The 10,220-nt window shown below is 39.4% G+C and overlaps 1 non-coding gene across 1 annotated transcript; it reads left to right on the top strand.

Annotated features, from left to right (window-relative positions):
- The first annotated feature begins 9,216 nt into the window (after window positions 1–9,216).
- Window positions 9,217–9,289, top strand: TRNAC-ACA (transfer RNA cysteine (anticodon ACA)). Its single transcript has one exon. It is a non-coding gene; the product is annotated as a tRNA-Cys (tRNA).
- The last annotated feature ends 931 nt before the right edge of the window (window positions 9,290–10,220 follow it).

Here is a 10,220-nt window from a genome sequence, read left to right on the forward strand (position 1 = left end):
TTTTTTGCTCCAAATCCTGGACTTAGCACTTTATTTTATCTATGCAACACTGCAATTATGATCCATCATGTCTTGCAAGAATAAAATTAGTTATAGGATTAAAAAAGAAATCTTTTACTTATGGCCAACCCAAACACATTTGAAATCTAGAAAATGATGTAAACCATTTCTCCACTGTAGCCAGCTAATAGTCATTTAGTCCATAGAGTTTGCCTCAGGTTGGTACCTAGAAGGCTTTCATCCCTCAGTGCCCCTCTTTCTTTCCTCTGTTACTCCTTTACCCCCACTTACACCCCCATGGCCTCGCCCTCTTCTACCACTTGCTGTGGTCCAAGATAGCAAGATCTGTTGGCTCCATGTGGCCAAGACCAGCAGGAAAGGCTCTTGGCTCTGAGAGAAGAGGGGACCTTTGCATTGTTCAGATGAAGTACCTCTGGACCAACATGACTCCTACTGCTATCCATTCCCTCTTGTTAAAAAAAAACAAAAAAAACCAAAAAACAGTACATTATTGTGGTAAATGGTCTCCTCCTCATCTGAGTTGAAGTTGGGGAGAAATATTTGGAGTGACTTTAATGGGAAGAGACCCCCTCTTTTCTCACCAGGAGTAAGGATGATGAGGAACTAACATCCTAGTGGAACCCTTTGGTAGTGGTAGTGGTATAGCCACTAAGTCGTGTCCAACTCTTCCGACCCCACGGACTGTAGCCCGCCAGGCTCCTCTGTCCCTGGGATTCTCCAGGCAAGAATACTGGAGTGGGTTGCCATGTCCTCTCCAGTGGAAGCTTTTGTGCCCTTGCAAAGAAGAGTACTGCTTCAGTGAGTTAGGAGAGTCTGGGGCGGCAGTAGACATCAGAAGTCTCAGTACATGAGGCAGTAGCTAGTCACACGAGACAGATCTTTGGCATTGTTAGCTAACTTCAGGTTAGTCATCATGTTGGATTTCCCAACATTGCTCTGAGGAGGACTGTCCCTGGATTCTCCAGTTACACATTAAGACCATTCTCTTCTGAAGAACACTAATTGCATTCTTGTCACAGAAACATCTCCCAGTTCAAACTCTGAAGTTACTGGAAACTGTTCTGTGGGAGGAGGCCTGCTAATTCCTGGTGCTTTGGAAAGAGTTACTGACCCCTATCAAAGACAAAAGATCCTCCTGAAAATTTGTCCCACCACTTCACTATCTTCCCCCACATTCTCCTTTTTTGAGCAGCTTCGAGAAAAACACAGTAACCTGATAATCATTATTATTGCTCTGATTTGGGATTATCTCCTGTCCTAATTACTTCTCTGATGGGTAAAGTCTGTTATGACGCATTAAGTCAGTGATTCTCAAAGTGTGGTCCCTAGGCCAGCAGTATCAGCATTCACCTGGAAGCTTGCTGGAAATGCAAGTTCTTGGCCTCACCCCAGACCTACTCAATCAGGAATTCTGGCATGGGCCTTAGCCATCTGTGTTTTAACAATTCCTCCAGGCAATGCTGATACTGCTTGAGTTTTTAAAATCATTGCATAATGAGTCCAGCTTCCGTTCCCTCTTCCAGCTGCACTTTGTAAGGTGGTAAGCATTCTAACCAGTTCACTACTCAATACAGATTTGCTGTCCAGCAATACAGTAGCTTTTACATGTTGTAGCAAAACCTGATCTCTGAGCAGTCGTTTGGGTGCCTTCCACAGGTGCTTCAGTGATTTTCCTTTATGTCTGGGGTACTGTGTTGCCACCATCACCTGCCCATCAGCAGATGGGGACATGCTTCTTAGCTTATCTGGAAACAGGGCCCTTATCCACCCATCTGGGCCCTTGCCACTGATCCCAAACAGGTGTTAATGGTCAGATAGGGCTCCCTTACAAATATCAGGAAGGCAGGTAGGAAACGGGGAGCATCCTCCTTGTAGCATTATATGCATAGACTCAAAAGCCCAGGTACTCACTCATTCTACCTGTTTCTGTTTTGGACAGAGGGACCCCTCCATGTTTATTAAATTCTTTAAATTTCAATTCAGGGAATTTTTGGATAATGACAGGAGTACTTATCACTTTTTAATTCCTGCCAATTGAAATAATTTCCATTGCAACCATCTCTCAAACTCTCTCATGGGTAGAATGCATCCAAGCAAAAATGCCTCCCAGCACACCTGTGCCATCATGGATGCCCTCCGATTCCAGGTAAGGCTCACCAGGCATGGCAAGTGGCAATACACCATATGTTGCCCAGGCAACAACCATCTTATTCTAAAGGAAAAGATTATTTCATTCTATGGATTTGGTAGCTGATTTATTTTCTTATGGGTTACTCACAAAGGCAATGGTTTTACTGAATACTTGAGACACAGTTATCACATCTTGCCTGAATTTCCTCAGTTATTTTAGATCAAAGAAACTTCATTAGCTCTATATCCATTCCTTCCCCAAATTGTTCAGTGTTCTACATTGCCCATGGATCATAGGGTCATATTCCTGAGGTCTTTCCACCCACCTCAATGGCATGTTCAGGACCACTGTAGCACCTTATGCAATATTCTGCTCATTAGAGAATATGCCTTTCCTAACACTCATGCTTTGGGAGATAGCTTTTACAATCCCCACCAGAAGGGCTTATTCTCTTATACTTCCTCTACAGCCTGAAGTTCCAAATTGTACCACTAAAATGTGTCCTTTTCCATCAAGGGAAATGAAACTTGCTTAAATCAACAGAATTCATATCTGTTCTGGACACAGATTACAAGAGTAACTTAAGCTTGAACTCATGCCCTTCTTGTTTAGAGAGAGACCACTTTTTAAATCAATCATGTGTGGACTTCACAGGAGAAAGTCCCTACATCTCTGTTACTTATCAGTTGATAATGAATACTGCTAAGGCAGCCACCCAATAACATTCAATTTAGCACTGTTAAGAACATAAATCAGTGGGAGGGGGGATTGGGATGGGGAATACGTGTAACTCTATGGCTGATTCATGTCAATGTATGACAAAACCCACTGAAATGTTGTGAAGTAATTAGCCTCCAACTAATAAAAAAAATAAAATAAATAAATAAATAAAAGAACATAAATTAGAGAACTGATATCCAGATTTGAAAGAGTAATAATTTGTCCATGATATTTTACTTCAAGCTGAAAACTCAAATTTCTCTAGTTACTGGAGTTGTATGCTTGGTCCATCCATTTTTTTTTTTTTTAAATATTATTTTATTAGTTGGAGGCCAATCATTTTACAACATTTCAGTGGGTTTTGTCATACATTGACATGAATCAGCCATATAGTTACACGTATTCCCCATCCCGATTCCCCCTCCCACCTCCCTCCCCACCCGACTCCTCAGGGTCCTCCCAGTGCACCAGGCAAGAGCACCTGACTCATGCATCCCACCTGGGCTGGTGGTCCGTTTCACCATAGATAGTATACATGCTGTTCTTTCAAAACATCCCACCCTCACGTTCTCCCCCAGAGTTCAAAAGTCTGTTCTGTACTTCTGTGTCTCTTTTTTGTTTTGCATATAGGGTTGTCGCCACCATCTATCTAAATTCCGTATATATGTGTTAGTATACTGTAATGTTCTTTATCTTTCTGGCTTACTTCACTCTGTATAATGGGCTCCAGTTTTAAACCTTCCTGTTTAGTGATAAATGTCTTTATGGCTATAATTTTTTCTGAGTACAACTTTGACTGCTTCCCACAGATTTTGATGTCTCCAAATAATTTTCAATTTTCATTTTCATTTTCTCCTTAACTGTCGAATTATTTGGAATATTTTTGAATATACTAATATATGAATATTTATCTTTCTATTATTGATCTTGTATTGCATTATAATCAGTACATATGGTCAGTATAACATAATTTTTTAATTATCAAGATAGTCAATTTGTATAAAAACTCCACATGCATCTGAAAAAATGTGTATTTTTAACTGCTAGGTGCAAAGTTTTATATCTATACCTACTATTTGCATCATCAAGCTTGTTAGTATTGTTAACACCTCTATATTCTTAATGTTTTATCTGGTTGTCTTTCCATTTCTAAGAGTGGTGTGGTAAAGTCTCCTGCTTTAATTATGGAATTGCCAACACTTCTTTGTAATTTTTATCTTATATATTTTGGTACTACTTTTAAGGTGCATATTATTATTATATGTTTATCTTTCTGGAGAATGGTTCTTTGAATCAACATGAAATTTCCCTTTTTGTCCCTTTTAACGCTATTTCATCTGCTAATAACAATGTTTAGTTTCTTTCTATTAGTTATTTCTCTGGCATATCATTTTCTATTCCTTTATATTTTCAACCTTCCTTTGTCATTTTATTTTAGCTATTATTTTTTCTTTTATACCCAAGCTAGAATCTCTGTGATTTAACAGGTGAAATCAGCCTTTTCACATATCTATTTTTACTACTGATGTGTTTGGGCTTAAATCTGCTTAATTTGTGTTTTTTATTTACCTTGTTTCTGCTTTTTTTTCTGAACTGAAGAAAAGGTTTTCTTTTCTCATCATTTTCTCTACCAATTTGAACCTAAACATTTGAAAAGAAGGAAGGAAGCTCAGAGAAGTATTTAATCCAAGGTCACACACTTGGGATGAGGAATACGTGTAACTCTATGGCTGATTCATATCAATGTATGACAAAACCCACTGAAAAATAAAAATTTTTAAAAAAAGGAAAAAAATTAAAGTGTGACTTGGTGACTTTTAAGTGACTTTGCCAAGGTTAAAACCCAGTTTTAATTGACTCCAAAGCCTACTCTCTCAGGTCTTTTCTGGAATGAGGCAGGGTATAAATAAACAAACTTAAAATCTGGGACTCTTTCTGAGACTTCCCTAAGACTCTGTGCTTCCACAGCAGAAACCCCCGGTTGGGGAACTGAGACCCTTCATGCCCCACAGACAAAAGAAAATCTGGGCTCTTTCTAATTCAGATAATAGCTAACCATTATTGAGAGCTTACTATGTGAGAGAGGCTTCCCTGATAGTTCAGTTGGTAAAGAATCCTCTTGCAGTGCAGGAGACCCTGGTTCGATTCCTGGGTTGGGAAGACCCACCAGAGAAGGAATAGGCTACCCACTCCAGTGTTCTTAAGCTTCCCTTGTGGCTCAGCTAGTAAAGAATCCACCTGCCTGGGTTTGATCCCTGGGTTTGGAAAATCCCCTGGAGAAGGGAAAGGCTACCCACTCCACTATTCTGGCCTGGAGAATTCCAAGGACAGTATTCTGTGGAATACTGAACTGAACTGAACCATACCACCCCAATATATTATAAATCCCACCAATGTTTGTGGTTATATTAAAAAAAAATAGTCATCTTTTAAAGTTATATATAAAGTATTTATGGATTAAAGGATATGTTATCTGGACTATGATTATTAATTCAATGTGTATGGGAAGAGTGATGGGTACAAATGAAACGAGATTGGTCATATGTTAATTCTTGAAACTGGGTGGTATTAGAGCCATGGGCTCTAATTCAGATAATAATAGCTAACCATGATTGAGAGCTTACTATGTGCCAGACACTATTTCAAAGAACTTCCCACTTTAGATACCTCATTGTTACCAATTTGAACAGAGAGTAAGCACAACGTACCTGTGAGTTATACTGGGCAAGACTCTTCCCTGCCCAGTATTAGAGGAATCTATCTCTTCTACATGGACATAGCAGCAAAGGTGAGCACTCATCTTCCCAAGCATGCTAGGTGATCTACTAATCTCCTTCTGGGGAGTCATTCATTTTTTCATTTTACCAAAATTCACTGAATACCTCAATGTACTATGTACTAGCTTCTGCCCTCTTGGAGCTTACAGTTTAGTGAGGAAGGCAGATAATAAACAAGAAAAAATGTTAAGTTTTCAGGTAGTGGTAAGTTTTATAAGAAAATAGAATAGAGTGGTCAGAGGGTGGGAGCTACTTTAGATGGTATAGTCAGGTAAGACTATCTATGTGAGGAGACCTGTCTATATTTAGAGGAGGCTCTAAATAGTGCACTTATGTGTCTCACTATAATAAAAGATTTTTTCAGAGAAGGCTTCTCTAAGGAAGAGATATTGAATCTGAGAAGCTGAATAATGAAAAGGAACAAATCATGTAGCCATGGGGGCAGGCATTCCAGGTAGAAAGAACATGTCTTGAGGTGGATGTTGGTGTGTTTAAGGCAAAGCAAGAAGGCTCATATGGCTAAAGAAAAGTAGACAGACAGGGAAGTGGTGGGAGATAATGTCAGAGAGGTGGTTAGCAGCAAGATTAAGTAGGGCTTCTTAAGCCATGGTTACGAGTTGATTTTGTTCTAAGAATGGTAGGAGCTTTTAGAGGGTTTTGTTGCTGCTGCTACTGTTTTGCTTTTGTTGTTTTATTTTGCTTCTAATCATGGAATTTTTCAAACATATAACAAATTAAAAAGAATCATATGATGAACCTCCATGGACCTACCTCCCAGCTTTAAGAATTAACATATGACCAATCTCATTTCATTTGTACCCACCACTCCTCCCATACACATTGAATTGATAATCATAATCCAGGTAACATATCCTTTAATCCATAAATACTTTATATATAACTTCAAAAGATGACTATTTTTTAATATAACCACAAACATTGGTGGGATTTACATATTGGAGTGGTATGATTCAGTTCAGTTCAGTCTCTCAATTGTATCCAACTCTTTGCGACCCCATGGACTGCAGCACGCCAGGCCTCCCTGTCCATCACCAACTCCCAGACTTTACTCAAACTCATGTCCGTTGAGTCGGTGATACCATCCAACCATCTCATCCTCTGTTGTCCCCTTCTCCTCTCGCCTTCAATCTTTCCCAGCATCAGGGTCTTTTCCAATGAGTCAGTTCTTCTCATCAGGTGGCCAAAGTATTTGAATTTCAGCTTCAACATCAGTCCTTCCAATGAATATTCAGGACTGATTTCCTTTAGGATAGACTGGTTGGATTTTCTTGTTGTCCAAGGGACTCTCAAGAGTCTTCTCCAACACCACAATTCAAAAGCATCAATTCTTCAGCACTCAGCTTTCTTTATAGTCCAACTCTCACATTCATACATGACTACTGGAAAAACCATAGTCTTGACCTTTGTTGGCAAAGTAATGTCTCTGCTTTTTAAAATGCTGTCTAGGTTGGTCATAACTTTTCTTCCAAGGAGCAAGCATCTTTTAATTTCATGGCTGCAATCACCATCTGCAGTGATTTTGGAGCCGAAAAAAATAGTCTGCCACTGTTTCCACTGTTTCCCCATCTATTTGCCATGAAGTGATGGGACTGGATGCCATGATCTTAGTTTCCTGAATGTTGAGTTTCAAGCCAACCTTTCACTCTCCTCTTTCACTTTCATCAAGAGGCTCTTTAGTTCCTCTTCTCTTTCTGTCATAAGGGTGGTATCATCTGCGTATCTGAGGTTATTGATATTTCTCCCAGAAATCTTGATTCCAACTTGTGCTTCATCTAACCCTGAATTTCTCATGACGTACTCTATATATGTTAAATAAGCAGGGTGACAATATACAGCCTTGACATACTCCTTTCCCAATTTGGAACCATTCTGTTATTCCATGTCCAGTTCTAACTGTTGCTTCTTGACCTGCACACAGATTTCTCAGGAGGCAGGTCCGGTGCTCTGGTATTCCCATCTCTTGAAGAATTCTCCACAGTCTGCTGTGATTCAAACAGTCAAAGGCTTTGGCATAGTCAATAAAGCAGAAGTAGATGTTTTCTGGAACTCTCTTGCTTTTTTGATGATCCAGTGGATGTTGGCAATTTGATCTCTGGTTCCTGTGCCTTTTCTAAATCCAGGTTGAACATCTGGAAGTTCATGGTTCACGTACTGTTGAAGCCTGGTTTGGAAAATTTTGAGCATTACTTTGCTAGCATGTGAGATGAATGAGATCAGGATCTAAAAATATTTGCACCCTGAGCATGTCCTGGCCCTCTAATTACAGGCTTCACTCTTTGATTCCTCAAACCACCACCATAATCACAGACCACATAGGAAAACCTAACAGAACTTCCATGTGATACAGCAGGAAACCAAACCAGACCTACAGCAAATACCAGCCAAAGCTTGGCGTGTGGGAGGCAGCAGATCTATTTAAAAAATTAGAGATGGTCTTCTATAGCACTGGATTAGATACAACTTCTTGAAAAGCATCCATTGTGCAAGTACCTCATCTAGGCATATCTTCTGGCACTAGGCTCTGCCTACTACATTTTCAGAGATACTCTTTTTAATGATGTATGAGGAATAAGGCTGTAGTAGTCCAAGATGGGGGCCAAAGAAGACCTTCCCTAATCCCCTGAAAGGTTATGCTTCTGTGGAAGTCCTGAGTAAGACCTTAACCATTCTTAAGAAACCTCAACAAAGAAGGACAGTTTGGCTGGAAAGTAGTAGCTATACATTTTTAAGTGTGCCCTGCAACTCCAAATATCCTCCATGGTTCACAGGTCCAGCATTCTAGAAATTAAGACAATGTGATTGGCATTTTCTTACTCTCCCTCCCCTATCTTGATCATCTTTTTCTAGATTGGTCTGGAGATGGACCATGTGAACCATTCAAAGTTGGTTTGACAATTCTATCTGCAATCCTCCTATCCACAGAATAATAGCTCAGAATGCTCATGGGAGGCAGGAATGAGAGTGTGCTAAGGTATCATGGAGGTTGTATACCACATTTGGTCTAAGAGGGCATGGAGTTATATTCTGCCTTGTGATTGAGGTTTTTAATCCATTCACATTAAATTTTATGATTGATGTGGTAGAATTCATGTCTGTTATTATGCTATTTGTTTTCTATATGTCCTATTTCTTCCTTGTTTCTCTGTTCTTCCATTACTGCCTTCTTTTGTATTAAATACACATTCCCTGGTGCTCAGACTGTAAAGAATCCACCTGCCAGTGCAGGAGACCTGGATTCAATCCTTGGGTTGGGAAGATCCTCTGGAGCAGGGAATGGCAATCCATTCCAGTATTCTTGCCTGGAGAATTCCATGGACAGAGGAGCCTGGCGGGCTATAGAGTTAATGGGGTCACAAAGAGTCAGACACAACTGAGCGACTTTCACTTTTCACATTCACATATTTCTTAGTCTACCATTAAAGTTCCTTTGCTGTTATTGTTTATTATATTTTTGAGTGATTTTCTTAATGATTGCTCTGAGAATTACAATGTTTGTCTTAAAATAATCTGGCTCAGATTAATACTAACTTAATTCCAATAAGGACTTCCCTGGTGGCTCAGACGGTAAAGCGTCTGCCTACAATGCGGGAGACCCAGGTTCGATCCCTGGGTCAGGAAGATCCTCTGGAGAAGGAAATGGCAGCCCACTCCAGTACTCTTGCCTGGAAAATCCCATGGACAGAGGAGCATGGTAGGCTACAGTCCATGGGGTTGCAAAGAGTTGGACACGACTGAGCAACTTCACTTTCACTTTAATTCCAATAGTATATAAAAACTATATATTCTAATAGAGCTCCCTCTACCCTCCCTCTTTTGTGCTATTATTGTCATTCCTCTACATAGACTGTAATGCCATTAACATGGGTTTGTAATTATTGGTGTATGTGTGCACCTTTTAAATTAGGAGGAAAAATGAGTAAAACTATTTTATATTGCCTTTAAATGTACCTATGTAGTTAACTTTGTCAGCACACTATTTCTTTGTATGGATTCAAGTTACCATCTAATGTTCTTTCTTTTCAGCCTGAAGGACTCTCTTTAGTGTTTCTCGTAGTGTATATCTACTGGTAACAAATTCTCTTGATCCTTGTTTATCTGGGAATATATTTCATCCTTGAGTGATAGTTCTTTCAGATGTAGAATTCTTGACTGACCTGTCCTTTTCTTTCAACATTTTGAATATGCCATTACACTGTCTTCTAACTGCCTTTGTTTCTGATGAAAAGTAAGGGATTTCTTGTATGTGATAAGTTACTTTTCTCTTGTAGCTTTTAAGGCTTTCTCTTTTTCTTTGGTTTTCATCATTGTGACTGTGATGTACATATTTTTCTGTCTGGTAAGAAATCATTCTCCTACTTTGCCGTATTTGTTTAGACATGGCTTTCTTTACTTCTTTGAATATATTTCTAATACCTGATTTAAAGTCTTGATCTAGTTAGTCCAATGTCCAGGTTTCCTCGTGGACAGTTTCTAATGACTGCTTTTGAATATGTGCCATACTTTCCTGTCTCTTTGCATGTCTAATAACTTTTTAAAATCAGACATTTAAA

Source organism: Muntiacus reevesi, chromosome X, assembly GCF_963930625.1.
Source record: "Muntiacus reevesi chromosome X, mMunRee1.1, whole genome shotgun sequence".
Classification (NCBI taxonomy): domain Eukaryota; kingdom Metazoa; phylum Chordata; class Mammalia; order Artiodactyla; family Cervidae; genus Muntiacus; species Muntiacus reevesi.